Source organism: Pagrus major, chromosome 5 (genome assembly GCF_040436345.1).
Source record: "Pagrus major chromosome 5, Pma_NU_1.0".
In the NCBI taxonomy this organism is placed as follows: domain Eukaryota; kingdom Metazoa; phylum Chordata; class Actinopteri; order Spariformes; family Sparidae; genus Pagrus; species Pagrus major.
In genome coordinates, this window is record NC_133219.1 from 3,282,559 (window position 1) to 3,299,398 (window position 16,840).

A 16,840-nucleotide genomic window follows, 5' to 3' on the forward strand; every position below is an offset into this window, starting at 1 on the left:
CTTCACGTTAATGTCTCAAGATATTTCTGATACTTCGCTACGGATCTTGTTCTCCCCACCTAAGGCGGCAATGTCTGTAAGTGTAATGATTCATTGTGTGTTTTATGTAAGACGGTGTTTGTGAGGCAAGCTCTTACGTATCTTTTGTATTCTGTTTATTACAGTTTTACTAGCTTTTCACCTGCTACATTGAGAAATAAAGGAGCAAGGCGCTCGCGTCCTGGCTCGTGAAAACGAGTTTGGCTTGCTGTTGAGTCTGTGTTCACGCACCTAGCTCACACACAGACAGGGACAGTACAGTAAAAAGACAACCAGCGTGGGTGCAACGGATAACGCAAGAACTCCAGCATGGCGTCAGAATCGAAAACCAGAGATGAAACGAAGTCTGAAGCAAGCCTGCCACGTCCATCGTCTCCAAAGCCTTCGGTCCACTCAAGAGCCAGCTCAAAACGCTCGTCCTCTTCAAGATCTTCTGTCATGGAGGCTGCCGCCAAAGCTAGAGCTACAGCTGAAGCAGCGCTCACCAAGGTATCGTATGCTAAGCGACAGGTAGAAATGAAAAAGGAGCGAGCTAAGCTAGATCTACAAAAGGCTACATTAGAAGCAGATTTGGAGGCATTGGCGTATGAAAGGGACGCAGAGGCAGCGCGGGTCGAAGCTGAAGTCTTAGAAGCAGCTGTAGCTATGGGGAATGAAGATGTACAAAGTCTAAGAAGTGTGGTTCCGCCGCATGTGATTCAAAAACGCACTGAAGAGTATGTGCAATGCCAGTCACAGATTAGCGTACAGTCGTCTGCCTTACCGTATCACCATGAAATGCAGCACACAGTGAACAGTCATCCATGTCAGTCAGCACCTGGAACTGTAGAGGTAAAGCCCCCACTCAGAGATTTCAGACCCTCAGCATATGAGCCCGCACATGCAGCTGAACAATCCCCCACCTCAAAACCGTCACACAGTCCGCACAGACAACATGATCAGCCTCCTCCTCTTCGCCCCGACTCTCCACCCATGATAGACTTCGCCAAGTTCCTAGCGCGCAGAGAATTAGTGACCACTGGCCTGACCAAGTTCGACGACTCACCAGAGAACTTCAGAGCATGGCAGTCGTCGTTCTTCAATGCAACACAGGGCTTGGGGCTCACCTACAGTGAAGAGTTAGACCTCCTCGTGAAGTGGCTGGGTAAAGAGTCATCGGAGCATGTGAAAAGGATTCGCGCTGTTCATGTCGCTAACCCCAGAGCTGCCCTCCATCTGTCCTGGCAGAGACTGCAGGAATGCTACGGCACGCCAGAGATGGTGGAGAATGCGCTGTTCAAAAGACTGGATAGCTTTCCACGTCTGTCTGCTAAAGACAATGCAAAACTGAGAGAACTCAGTGATCTTCTTATGGAGCTGCTGGCAGCTAAGGACGACGGTTATCTCCCCGGGCTGGCCTACCTCGATACTCCTCGTGGGATAAAGCCCATAGTCGAGAAGTTGCCCCCTGGCCTGCAGGAAAAGTGGCTCACCACAGGCTCCCGCTTCAAAGAGCAACACAGAGTGACTTTTCCTCCCTTTTCGTTCTTCGTTGACTTCATCGACAGCCAGGCCAAGGCCCGTAATGACCCAAGTTTCGCCCTGTCAAACAACAGCCAGCCGTACAGCAAAGGTGAGAGAACTCCATTCAAGCAAAGTGGATTCAAGACTGCTGTATCTGTGCACAAGACAGATGTGTCTGCTACCGTTGACGCAGACACCACAAGCGCCACAGACACTGAAAAGAAAGACATTGATCCAGCTCGATATTGCCCTGTGCATAAGAAAACACATCCGTTAGAGAAATGTAGGTCATTCAGAATGAAAACACTGCAAGAACGAAAAGACATTCTTAAAGAACACAAACGCTGTTATAAATGCTGTACCCCAAACCACCTCGCCAAGGACTGCCAGACGATACTGAAATGCGGTGAGTGTGAGAGCGAAAGACACTGCTCTGCAATGCATCCTGACACCTCTCAGCCACCACCTCCGTCGTCTGCCCAGCAAGGTGCAGAAGCACAGCCAGCCAATGTTCCCGTGGAAGTGAGAGCGCAGTGCACCAAGGTCTGCGGCCTAAGCAGTCTTCCACGCTCCTGCTCAAAGGTATGCCTGACGCGCGTCTTCCCTCAAGGTCAACCAGAACGCGCCATCAAGATATACGTCATACTCGACGATCAAAGTAACCGCTCCTTGGCACGCTCTGAATTCTTCCAGCTGTTTGGGGTCAACAGCAGCCTGTCACCGTATCTGATGAGAACATGCGCCGGCACGACTGAAATGACCGGAAGAAAAGCAGTTGGCTTTCAAATAGAATCAGTGAATGGAGGTGTGTGCCTTGATCTCCCACCACTCATCGAGTGCAATGAGATATTGACCAACAAGTCTGAAGTCCCGACACCAGAGGTCGCCCTCGCACACCCTCACCTCAGACACATCGCTCCGCACATTCCCAAGCTGGATCCTGACGCCCAGATGATGATCCTGCTAGGGAGAGACATGATACGTGTGCACAAGGTGAGAGAGCAGGTCAACGGGCCCCACGACGCACCCTTTGCCCAGCGCCTAGATTTAGGCTGGGTGATAATAGGTGAAGTGTGTCTTGACAACGCTCACAAGCCAACCGTGAACACCTTCAGAACCCACATTCTCCAGAATGGACGTCCGTCACTCCTCACTCCTTGCCACAATAGCATCTGCGTGAAAGAGAGACTGAGCTACGGCGGGGAGCAGAGGTATGGCCACTCTGCACACATGACAAAGCCTAAGCCAGCCGAAGAACAGCTCGGGCTCACAGTCTTCCAGAGAACAGACGATGACAATAAGAGTGCCATGTCCTTTGAGGATGAACTGTTTCTGAGCATTATGGAAAAAGAAGTCCGTCAGGATGAAGAGAGTAACTGGGTAGCTCCGCTGCCATTCAAGTCTCCTCGTCCTCCGCTCCCCAACAACAGAGAGCAAGCTCTGTCCCGCCTCAATTCTTTAAGACGCACGCTGAACAAGAATGCTGAGATGAAGCAGCAGTTCTCCTCCTTCATGGACAAGTTGTTCGAGAACAAGCATGCAGAGAGGGCACCGCCCGTCCAAGAGAAACAGGAATGCTGGTACCTGCCCATTTTCGGGGTTTACCATCCTCAAAAGCCAGGGCAGATACGAGTCGTGTTTGACTCAAGCGCCCAACAGCATGGTGTCTCCCTCAACTCAGTGCTGCTCACAGGCCCTGACCTAAACAATTCTCTCCTGGGCGTGCTGATACGGTTTAGGAAGGACCTCATCGCAGTCACTGCCGATATCCAACAGATGTTTTATGGATTCCTGGTGCGGCACGACCACAGAGACTACCTGAGATTCCTGTGGCATGAAGACAATGACTTCTCGAAAGAGATTCAAGAACATCGCATGCGCGTGCATGTCTTTGGCAATAGCCCGTCCCCGGCGGTTGCCATCTACGGCCTGCGACGAGCTGCTCAGAGAGGTGAGCCAAAGTACGGCGCAGACACTAAGCAGTTTGTTGATAGGCACTTTTACGTGGACGACGGGCTCGTATCCCTGCCCACAGAGTCAGCAGCCATCGACCTGATGAAGCGAACATGTGCATCACTCGCAGAGTCCAACTTGAAACTGCACAAAATCGCCTCAAACAGCGTCGCTGTGATGAAAGCCTTCGAGCCTGAAGAACTGGCCACAGGCATCAAAGACTTAGGCCTGGATGACGAGACCCTGCCTGCGCAGAGGAGCTTAGGCCTATGCTGGGACATCAGCACAGACATGTTCACCTTCAAGGTCGCCGTCGCCGACAAGCCTTATACCCGACGCGGGGTGCTGTCAGTCATTAACAGCATCTTTGACCCCCTGGGTCTGGCAGCGCCGGTGACCATCAGAGGCAGACTGTTGCTACGAGAGCTGTCCAGTGGAGTTCAGGACTGGGACACTCCTCTACCTGATGACAAGGTGAGCAGATGGGAAGAGTGGAAAGCCTCACTTGAGAAGCTGAGTAACCTCCATGTCCCTCGCTGTTATGTAAAGATGTCACTCTCAAAAGCCAAATACACAGAACTGTGCCTTTTCTCTGATGCCTCGAACTGGGCTATAGGGGCAGTAGCCTACTTGAGGGCTGTCACTGAAGAGGGCCATTGTGAGGTCGGATTTGTGCTGGGAAAGGCTAAGCTGTCACCACAGCCAGAACCCACGATCCCACGCCTCGAGCTCTGTGGAGCTGTTCTGGCAACTGAGATGGCAGAGCTGATCTTAGACGAACTGGACTTCAAGCCAGACGCTGTTAAATTCTACTGCGACAGCAAGGTGGTCCTCGGATACATCTGTAATGACTCTAAGCGCTTCTATGTGTACGTGCACAATCGTGTGCATCGTATACGCCAGACAACGTCTCCAGATCAGTGGCATTACGTCCCTTCAGAACAGAACCCAGCGGACTTAGCCACCAGATCTGTAGCAGCATCACAGCTCATGGACACGATGTGGTTTAAAGGGCCCGACTTCCTCTACAAGCCTCCAGAGATGGAGAAACGTGAGGACTTCGAGCTGATGGATCCTGAAACAGATGTGGAAGTTAGACCACAGGTGACCGCTCTAGCTACCCACCTCGAAACTAAGAGACTTACCTCTGAGAGATTCCAGCGCTTTTCCACATGGAAGTCCCTGCTGAGAGCCGTTTCCTACTTGAAACATCAGGTGCATTCGCACAAGTCAGACACAACAGACACACCACAGCACACATGCAAAGGCTGGCATCAGTGCAGTGGGCCTCGCACTCCTGAGGAGCGCGCAGCAGCCAAGAGGCTCATACTAGAGACTGTTCAAAGAGATGCATATCCAGACGAATACGCTGCTCTTCAAGCAAACAGAGAAGTCTCTAATTCGAGTCAGCTCTTGACCCTTGACCCCTACATGAGCGACGGCCTTCTGCGGGTCGGAGGGCGTCTCAGACATGCTTCTCTTGACTCTGAGGTAAAACACCCAATCATCCTCCCTAAGCATAGCCATGTAGCCAAGCTGCTTGTAGAACACTATCATGCTGAAGTGAAACACCAGGGGCGGCAGTTCACAGAAGGGGCTATCAGAGCAGCTGGACTGTGGATTGTTGGTGGCAAGAGACTGGTGAGTTCTACCCTTCATCATTGTGTGACATGCCGTAAGCTCAGAGGGAAGCTGGAAGTGCAGAAAATGGCTGACCTCCCTCCAGAGCGGCTCGACACCTCCCCACCCTTCTCGTACGTAGGGCTGGATGTATTTGGACCGTGGACAGTGATGACCCGACGCACTCGAGGAGGTGCAGCGCAGAGCAAAAGGTGGGCCATTCTGTTTACGTGCATGAACACCAGGGGGGTACACATTGAAGTCATAGAGTCAATGGATGCCACAAGCTGTATTAATGCATTGCGAAGATTCTTTGCCATCAGAGGCCCGGCAAAGCAGCTCAGATCAGACAGGGGGACGAACTTCATAGCCGCCAGTGCCGAGCTGGGCATGGAGCGTCCTGAGGAAAAGCAGACTGAAATCCTGAGTTATCTCCATAGCAAAGACTGCACATGGGAGTTCAATCCACCACACGCCTCCCACATGGGGGGAGTTTGGGAACGTATGATTGGGGTCACACGCAGAATACTAGACTCTATGCTTCTGCAAAACAAGCATACTCACCTGACGCACGAGGTCCTGTGTACCTTGATGGCGGAGATATCAGCAATCATCAACGCACGGCCGCTGATTCCCATCTCTTCAGACCCCTCCTCTCCCATTCTGCTGTCCCTTGCTATGCTCCTGACCCAAAAGCCAGGCCTACACGCTCCACCTGGAGACTTCACCAGTAAAGATCTCCTGAAAGGTCAGTGGAAACAAGTGCAAGCACTGGCAAACGAGTTTTGGAGCCGTTGGAGAACTGAGTACTTAAGCACTCTCCACTCAAGACGCAAGTGGCACAGAAATCAGCGCAACCTACAACCTGGAGATGTTGTGCTGCTGAAACAGACTCAAGCACCAAGGAACGAGTGGCCAATGGCTTTGGTCACATCGGCCTCTCCGAGCAGTGATGGACGAGTCCGCAAAGTTGAGGTGCGGACGGCATCTCAGGGCACTTCAAAGACTTATCTGCGGCCCATCTCGGACGTCATCCTCCTCCTTGAGAAAGACTGAAAAGACATGCACTGAAAAAAAAAAAAAAAAAAAGAGTATAAAGAAAATGTGTGTTGAATAAAGAAAAGTTAAGTAGTGGCATTATGCCAGACGGGGAGTGTTCTGTCCTCAGGTTAAAAGGAAAGGAATGTTTGCATTGTTTCTTGCTATAAGTTTAATTCATGTATTATTCTGTTTATTGCAATGAAAAGAGACACAGGTAGTAAAAAGAAGAGCTTTTATTTTGACATGCGCTTTTATTTTGACATGCACTTTTTGTTTACTTCAGAACGATCCCATGAGCCTCCAGTCCGAAATTGCCAGAACGTCGCTAGCACGTTAGCTTCACGTTAATGTCTCAAGATATTTCTGATACTTCGCTACGGATCTTGTTCTCCCCACCTAAGGCGGCAATGTCTGTAAGTGTAATGATTCATTGTGTGTTTTATGTAAGACGGTGTTTGTGAGGCAAGCTCTTACGTATCTTTTGTATTCTGTTTATTACAGTTTTACTAGCTTTTCACCTGCTACATTGAGAAATAAAGGAGCAAGGCGCTCGCGTCCTGGCTCGTGAAAACGAGTTTGGCTTGCTGTTGAGTCTGTGTTCACGCACCTAGCTCACACACAGACAGGGACAGTACAATACTGTATCATCAGGATTGTTTTCTCAGACTTCAAGAATTCCCTCCAGAGATATACACTAGCCACATTTCCTTCCAAATGTGTTGCAAATTTTAAATCGTTTCGACTATCTGCTAAAGAAAATGTGAGTAAATGCTTGTTTTCTTCCAATACCATTATGTGATGTGTTAGTTCATTAAGATAAGCAGTAGATGGTGCTGATACTCCTGTAGCAACTAACTAAATAACTAACTAATACACAACTTTTCTGCTTTAACTTATAACTCTGAAGTAAACACTGATTACACTGTGTAATGGCGGCAAAAAAAAAAAGATCCCATCGGCATACAGTTTGGTTCCCCATAAACCTTGCTTTCACGACACTGTTCAGCCTTCGCTGGACTTTTCCCACAGAAATGAAGGTTGCATTATGGCACAAAGGGGGCTTGTCTGCCATAGCTCAACCAAAACAGGAAGAAGCATTGTTTTCCCTGGTCACTGTCCCCAGGTAATAGTGGAGCAACTGGAATAACTGTGGAAAATCTACACTGCAAAAGAAAATGAACCCTGCTGATGGAGGAGGCAAAGAAGGTGAAGAAGGAGAGTGATAGAAATCGGGGTAAAACAATAGTGAACAGACGGGCATTCACTCGATGGAGAACGCTCCGGTGTTGTGTCAAAGCCTGTTCGCCCGTTAATATGTATTTCCTTTTACCAGCGGGACTTAAGATGGTTCAAAACCGTCATTCTCTCTGCTAGATCAGCAATTAACAAAATCTTCCTACTTATTAATACAACTGAGTGTGTTACGTTGCCTTTTCACAGCACCGAAATCAGGGTTTCTAGGTCAAACTGGGATTCTTATGGTTGTTTTTGCTTTGGACAGTAGCCAGGCTGCTAGCGGTAGCCATGTTGCTAACGCTGTTTTTGTGACAGCAGCACCAACAGAGGAAATACTAGGAGGGGCGGAGTTGAAAAGTTGTCTGTTTTCACCTTCCAACGGTGAAAAATATGACATTTCTGTTTCTATCATGTGTTAAAGTGAAGAAGTTCTGTGTGGAGTGATGAGGAGACTAGTTTTAACCTGCCTCTATTTTTCATCGTTTTAGCAGAGCAGAAGTTTGAGTCTGAGCAAAAACAGCTAATCAGTCATGTGAGTTAAATGTTCACTCCGTCAGAAATTATTCAGAAAAGGTTTTTCCATCATACATTAAGCCATTAAGCGTTTAACTGTTTTTTGAAAAAAGCAAAACCAACCAATTTTATTTTTCTGTTTTCTGTTTTTCCTTTTTACATCAACCTTTTTTAATGTGATACTTAAAAATGTCCACAATATGTCGATGGAAACATGGCTACTAAAGACATTGTGCTGTTCTTATAACCGTTTTCACAGGCTTTTGTGCTCCACACCGGAGCCCCCCAGGGCTGTGTGCTCAGCCCCCTCCTGACTGCACTCCTAGACATCAAGAGAATTTTATTGTCAAGTGTGTGGACGATAACACCATCATCTGTCTCATTATCAACAACAATCACAGTTCATATCGGGATGAAATCAACAATTGATCTTGCAGAGTGGTGCACAGAGAACAGTGTCAACTACTGCTCAACATCAACAAAACCAAGCTGATTGTTGATTTTAGAAAAAAGGAGGCAAGACACACACCCCTGTCTACATCATTGGAGCTGAGATGGAGCAGGTGAACAGTTTTAGGTTCCTGGGAATCAACATCGCAGAGATCATACATCACAACCCTGGTAAACAAAAAACACAGAAAAGGCTCTACTTCTTAACGAAAATTAAGAGGGTCGAATTCTGCTGCTAAGTTCATGTCAACTTTTACAGAGGAGCAATAGAAAGCATCCTGACTGGACACATGTCAAACTGGCATGGTTCATCACAGCCCAGGACAGGAAGGCTCTACAGCGGGTGATTAAAACCGCCCAAAACATCACTGGTACCATCGATAGAGCATCAGTGACATCAGTGAAGTGAGACATCTGCACAGAGCCCAAAGATACTAAAAGACAACACCCACCCCAGCTACAGTCTGGTCACCCTGCTGCCATCTGACAAAATATACAGAAGTATCTGCTGCCATACCACCAGACTACTACTCCTGAACTCATCCTCAACACTCCACCATAAAAATAAGTTTATTTGTATAGCATAAAGGGACTACAACTTGCAGTTTGTTGTGCAACCCTGTGTTGTAGAAGGACAGTTAAATGAACCTTGAACCTACTGAGTGCTCCCTTCATTTTTAAAGGTATGTGATTTCTTACTTTTGTTATCTTGCATTTCAAACATATAGCATTATATTATGACAGGTAACAAACAACTGCCACAAACTGCAGAGACTCATAACACAATAAAACTTCTGCAGCAGAACAACGAAAACATATGTGTCTAGTCTGTCCTCCCTCCCCTGCTGTGAATTCCTGGTAATAATTTCAGACCTAAGCTGACAGACAGACACAATATCAAAGGATAAATGGAATGCAATGTTTTACTATTATATGTATCTTCCAAATATTACTGGAGGACGTTTGCTTTGATCCCTCCAAACTTTCTTCAAATCCCTTTCATTACTTGAGCATTTGAGCATGCATACTTCAGACAGGGTTTGGGTGATAAAGGGTTAACTCAGGATGTTTTGGAAGGTCGTAGGGCCCACTGGGGGGCCACTGCTGGGAGACGCTGTCTCTCTGGCTTATTAGTCCTTCATCAAGATTACTGCAGACAGGAGGGCAGGACAGGACAACAGATTGAGGCCTGACAATCTCTTTATACCATACAGAGAAAATATCATTAGAGGAGAGGTCAGCTGGTTGTCTGAACTACAGACATTCTCATGTTGACCTTAGGGATTTAGCTTAACAGCCACCTATTTTATTGGAAGCAAAGTATGGTACAGAGTGTTGCAGACTCCAGTTATGCATGGATGACATCTCAGTAAAAGCTGGAGCAAAACAAAGACACTCACACACATAGGTAGTGAGGAAGGCTCCAGTTGGCGTGTAAATCACTTTATTGTGATAATCAGGTATTAGAGACTGCCGGAGCAATTAGTGAAGCCACAACAGAGATTTGTTTTGGCGAGCCGCTGTCAGGCAACAGCATTTCTCTCTCAATGAGAAACCTCAGGGATTTGGGCCTGTATCTAGTGCTGCTTCTCTTTAAGATACTTGAACAAGCCAGAATCCTCTTACCGGGACTCCCACTATCCACACTAATTCCACATGGGGGACATGAACCATGCTGCTGTAGTTATCAGAACCTCTTGTCATGGCTTTAACTGTCAGACTGTCAGATAGTGAAACTTATTTTTTCATTTAACCTGTATTTGCAAAGGAAGGCTTTGGTAAGTAACATGCCCCCGTTAAGCGACATTCATTCAGTCAAGTGGCAGTCCCGGCTGTGGACTACCCAGTGTGTATAGATGTAAAACAAGTGCCTGGTGTAAAGATCAAATAAAATGTCAAATAAATTCAGTTTACTGATAGTCGTGGTCCCCAGAGGAGGGTGCCTGTAATGGCTTTGGTGAACCTCTCTGACCTTTCCTGTAGACCAACTCTTATGTCAAGCACAAGGTTCCCCAAAAAAACCTATAGGCCACATTTCTCTTCAATTTTCATCTGACTTTTTCGTGTTCCAGCTTAAAGTCAAAGACTCCACTTGAACACAAGATATTTCAAACCTAATAGTATTGAAATATTTTATACAGTAGTACATGGTACAAGGGGATTTATTCATCATTATACAACACAGGGTTGCATAATGAAATGAAAGTTTGTAAACTCCTTCATGTTACACAAATTACAGAACATATATACGGTTATTTATACACAAATATTCACAAACACGTAGTGCATCTTTTGATTTTTTGAGTCCACCTCTCCTCGTCCAGCTGTAGTCCTCCGCTCTGTCGGCTCAGAACACGTTCTACCCATCAAGTGTACCAGCTTGATCTGAGTGTTGTGATGGAGACAGGCCTCTGATTTCACTTTATTTTGTCCCATTTTGTCCATTTCCCTTTCCCAAGACCAGACATTAGCCAGGAGCAGCCTTAAACCAAGCTGAATTAACATGGCTCTTATTCTGAGTCTAGCATGGCTCTTATTCCAACTCTCTTCCTCCCTGGTCCAAACAGTCAGGTTGGATGGTCAAAAGACGCCGCGGGCTGTGATGGTCTCACAGTCCCCTGCTCTTAATTCAAAATACCCGCTTTCTTGATGACAGAATTTCATCATCAGCATCAGCCTCAGATCTTTACATCTTTCATTTGTTAGTATGTATTTGTCAAAAGTTTTTATAACGTTCGTTCTTTCAGGTGTAATAATGCAACACTGAACTGTTTTGGACATGTGAACATGATGTGAGTAATGGTGGATTGGTGGTTGTTAAATGGAGTTTGAATGCCTTCCCATCTGAGCCTAAGCAGCATTCTTTGTTGGCAGAGTTAAAGGGGGTGATGGGGTGAAGTTAAGGTTCACAAGGCAATTGGAGTTCTTTTGAGATGGCATTGTTGTGGAGTGCCATACAGGAATGGATCTTAAGTTGTGCAGGGGGCGTGGGGGAGGGAGAGAGAGAGAGAGAGAGAGAGAGAGAGAGAGAGAGAGAGAGAGAAAGAAAGTGAGGGAGAGAGAATGAAATGGAGCATGGACCCACAGCAAATCTTTATAAGGAAACCCATAGATTATAAACAACATTTTGTGTGTGTGTGTGTGTGTGTGTGTGTGTGTGTGTGTGTGTGGAAAACACAGAACTAGAGGCATCTCGCTGTCATACATTGCATATGTCTGACATTTCTTAAAATCTTTACAAATCAACCTTGTCAGAGTGTTATTCTGCCTGTATGCTGTTGTGGTCAGAGTGTTAATAGCTGCACCTCAGTGAGCAATGATTGACTGCTGTAAACATCTTTTACTATTCAATAGCAGAATTAGCATTAGCAGACAGCTGCAGCTCTTCCCACTGCTTGTAAAATACCACCAACAGTGTTTCCTCTTTAACTGCCTTGCGCCAGTGGAAACTTGAACAAACAATGGTACAGACATGTGCATTGTTCTTCTTAGCAATTACACACAATATACACAGATTGTTAACATTTTTATCATAATTCAAAACACACATGGTTCACCCTTTATTTGGTGATGAATGATGAATTATGATTGTATGTCTGCTCTTGTTTGAGGTTATTTCTGTCAAGTTTAGATTGACGTTTTGATCAGGTTGTTCCTTAATGTAAATGGTCCGTTCACAAATGATAAAAACAAACAAAAAATGTTTTAAGATGAAAGGCTAGTGTCATTCTGAACATATTTAACAAAATTCCATGAAAAGACCAAAACCAGATGCAAATCTTGTAAAAAAATTTTTTTTTAAAAGTAAATCTTTCAAAACAGGCATTGTTTCATTCTTTAGAAGAAAAAAAAGAGTGAGACTATTTTCAGTTCATTTGGTGCTCCAGTGAGTATGGGTGTCACCAGGATGGTGTATTCTTATTCTTCCTGCTGCACTGTATTAGCATACAGTGCAGGTATAAAGTGGGCGGGACAGTTAACACCCTGTTGGTGGCTGTAATTTTCCATGTGTGAAGTTTATAATTGCTTGTGACTGTATTGTGTATTGTAAGCATGTTTGTTAACCCTCACAACAGATCCCCAGACCACTAAGCTGCAAATACTGATTTAGAGGGACAGATTGGCTTCTTGTCTGTTAATCCAGACAGTATTTGTTTATACAGATGATGACCCCCTGTCATGGTTTGTCTGCACCCTGGATGAAACTGGATTTATCAGTCTAACTGCTCTCAAACGAATACTCCGAGGATGGAACAGTCATCCAAGTGGTCAAGTGATGAGGACATGCACACCTAATTTATCCCTCTATCACCTGCAGAGCATTAGATTATCTTGGTTATTTCAATAATAATTTATTCTGCCAGTGGGAGTGAGATGGTAGCTCTTGTTTTTAATACAGTATCACTTGTGATACTTATCTTAAAGGTTAAATGTGTACGATTTTTAGTTGAGAACATGAAGAAGATTGAGAAGTAACTAAAATTATCAAGAAGATGAAGTGAAGAAACAGCAGTTTTGACATCTATGTATTGTTTTGGAGAGACATCTACTGACATTAGCTTGCTAATCAGCTAGCCCCACCCATCCTGGTCAAAAAGCTCCTGTGCTAGCGGTGTAAGCACCACCACTCCTCCAGTGCTCCAAGCTCCCAGTCTGGGATGCTAGCTGCACAGCTAACTGAGCTAAGTAGCTAACGCTACCTACAGATAACATCAGTTAGTGGTTATTGTGGTTATATGCTGCTGAATTCAGACTCCAATTCTTACATATTGCACCTTTAAATAATATTCTGGTTATTAAAGACGTCTGTCAAGCAATTTAAAAAAACAACAACATTGGAAACCATTTGAATCAATGATTCAATGGAAAGACTTATTTTTGTGGAACAATTAGGGCATTTAGGATGGTTTTCTGGAGTGAAGTAGGCCTTAACTGTTTATTTAGCATCAGCTGTGTTTCATGTCATAAGAAAAATACACAGAGTTGGTGATATTGAAGTCCTCCACGTGATTTCAAATGCTGCACTGTAAGTGGAGGTGAGGATTTATTGAGGGCTAAAAAAGGTTTCTCTTTGTCTCTTTTACAGTTGAATTCCAGTGTTTCTGTATAGTGCTGTGTGTCTGTGTGTGGTTCCCCACAATAAATCACTTCTGCCCACACAGAGAGCATGGCTAGTTTTCACCACCATAAACTGCACAATAATTTTGGTCTGTAGGTCTAAGACCAGGAGGATATAATGGGAGTGCAGAGTGAGCAAAACAACAGGAAACCCAGTCCACGTATAGTCTTAAAGGTCATAGGGGTCCCTCGATAGACCCTCCAATAAATAGGAGATGTGGCTGGTCATTAAGAGGTCTGGAAGCAGGCTAATAGAGTACTGCAGGGATGACGTATTTTACAGGCTAACCCAGTGGTCAGCATCACCCTCGTTCTCTTGACAAAAAGCCTATGGGATTTTTCAATTTGATTTTGAATCACTGCAGACACTAAGCTCTGTATCATCACAAGATTATGATACTTACACGGTTTGTTCAAGCTTCACAGATTAACACCACTTTTGTGATTTTTGAAGCATAAATGAAATCACCTGAAGTAAAAAGCTAACTTTAGGCTATAACTTTAGAACTTTATCAATTATAGATTACTTCAATGTCACCAACACTACACATACTATACACACGTTCCTTTAAATTTACCAATCTAATGGGGTGCCCCAGTAGCTCAGTTGGTAGTTGGCGTCCCGTGCACAGAGGCCCCGTCTTTGCTGCAGCGGCCCAGGGCTCAAGCCCGACCCATGGCCCCTCGCTGCATGTCATCCCCCCTCTCCCTCATCCCACCTCCCGTCAAATATCAGTAAAGCCATGAAAAGGTAAAAAAATACATTTTTTTATTTATTTATTTGTTTTTACCAATGTACAAGTTGGAAAGTTAGAGTTAGAATAGTTTGCAACTAAATCTAATCCACTTTTAAAGATGGACTAGTGAGTAGATAAGTCTCTGTGTTCAGTTTAATGTCCCGGACAGGTTCTGTAGTCTCATTTAGACACTTGTTAGCAACCGCCATTTTTAAGACACATAAACATTTCATAATTCAAACGTGGGGTATTAACTGATGTATTTTATGTCGTAGAGCAAAATGTTCAAACCTCTAGTGTTAACCATAGACCTTATTGCAGGCATATAACTGAAAACTCATTCAAAAAAACATTTGACTTCAATACGAGGGACTGGAGCTACAAAATACTAACTTATTTCCAGGTTTTAGGACTCATTCTTGCAGCACTCCATACACTGCTTGCAATGGAAATGTGCGCTGTATATTATGATGTCTCATGTAAGATAATGAAAAGTGGGAATAATAGATCTAAAGTAAGATCTAAAGCTAGATCAAATCAATGAATTATTATTCTTTGAAATTCGGGGAAAACATGGCAGCACAGTATACTGTATATTAAACCTCACTTTCCCTGACAGAAAGACAGACCTCCAGAAAAACAGAGACTGTAAACATTGTCAGGCCTGCTCTGTGGCAGAGCAGGCTGAGACTCCCTGTCAGCCTGCTGTCTATTTTTCTATTGTGTGGAAGCTTTAATGAAAGCGGCAGCCAGTCACTGAGGAATGTGTAGCTGTGACTCACTACTTAACGCATTTGCATGTCGCTTGTTGAAGGCGCTGAAGTGAGGAGGCCTGTCTCTTCCTCCCCTTCCCCCCACAGAGTGTTTAATTAAACTTTTTTGTTGGTGCGAGCGCAGCAGGTTGGGGTAAACCCTGATGCTTGGCTCGGGGGCGGTTGGGGGTGGGACTGTGTGTGGGAGTGGGGTTGAGTAAGGCATTCATCTGCCATAGGCCTCCGCCAACCAGAAAGGTGCTGGTAAAGCTCCCACCAACTCTATCACAAAGGTGGGGGTCTAAGTTGAGAGGACTGGGGAGCAGAAATCCATCGATCCAAAATCTGCTGGTAACAATCCTGTCCAGACTTTTCTCAGTGCAAACTTGTCAGTGGATGACAGTTGTGAGTTCACATTTTACAAGTGTAAATTTCACAATTGAAATAAAATACCAATGTTAATAACTAAAGTTATTAGGTCTGAAATTCACCCAAACAGACCAAATGCTACAAAAATGATCATTTAGGAATTTCTAAGCAACAGCTTCCTCTCACACTTACTGGCTCTGTCCCTGTGTTGTTAGACAACAGCACTGATTACCAGTCTGATGTTTTATATACACGCCAAGCAGCACTTTCTAAACAATAGCATAACATGGCATGTTTAGAGCTCCACTGTCAAGTTAGCAATAATACGTAATAAACATCATCAGTGAGACTTTTAAAATAAAACTTTCTGACAAACAGTTCACTTACTATGACTGCATGACTTATTATGACTTCTGGTCTCATAACGTAACTTACATAAGTGATGTGTCTCATGTAACAGAAGTTACATCATTTATAGACGCTAACTTACTTACATTACATAAATGAACAAAGCACTCTTGGGCACAAACGAGTAGTGAATCCCGGTCTCTGGTGTATGACCTACCCGAAAGACTCTGCATACTACTGCACTAGAGGGGTGCTTCAAGAAGTGATGCTAGAGGGGAAACTAGAGCATTAAACTTCGAGGCGTGGGGCCACTGACCAGGCTGCTGTATGTGATGAGTTGGGAGCTCACTCTTTTTACACAGATGTCGATTCCCCATTAGTTTTTATAGCTTTATATACAGAGCATGTATATATATATATATATATATATATATATATATATATATATATATATATATATATATATATATATGTATAAGCATATATATATATGCTATATTATATTACATTTGGATTTATAGCTGCATTGGCTACAGTAGTTCATGATCACAGTCATCCTACAGGAATTATGGTTGTTGTTCAGTACATCTGTACAGTAGAGCCACAATAAGAACAATTTGTATTAGAGTATTTTATTTTATCAAATACTATGTGTTATGGAAAATGATTTACACAGTGTTTAGCCTACATACGACAGATTCCTTTAGTCTGGATGATATGCTACAAATTTGAGGTGAATGAAACTTGGTACAAAGTTTCAGCCATAACTGAATGATGTATTTTGCATCATATCTCCTGAACCAAACATGATAACACACAAAAGTTGATGTCTACCCCTCGAATAATTTTTTTCCTTGTGCTTTTTGTCCCGTATAACAGACAGCTGAATTCATGGTTAAAAATAAATGTTGGACTCTCATTTTCATTGCTACCATGACCACGTGACCATGGCCACCCCCAACTCCTCCGTTCTCATCTGGACACCTTAGGTGGAATAAAGGTGCATTCCTTTATTGTCAACCTACACTCCCAATGCGTCAGTATTGACATTTTTAAAAATTTGCTTGTGTACCACCTCATGGAAGGTCAGAGAAGCAAAAAGAATCTGAATTACAGTTACCCTTAATGAAATAAGAATATATCTACATTTCTTTTGTTCAA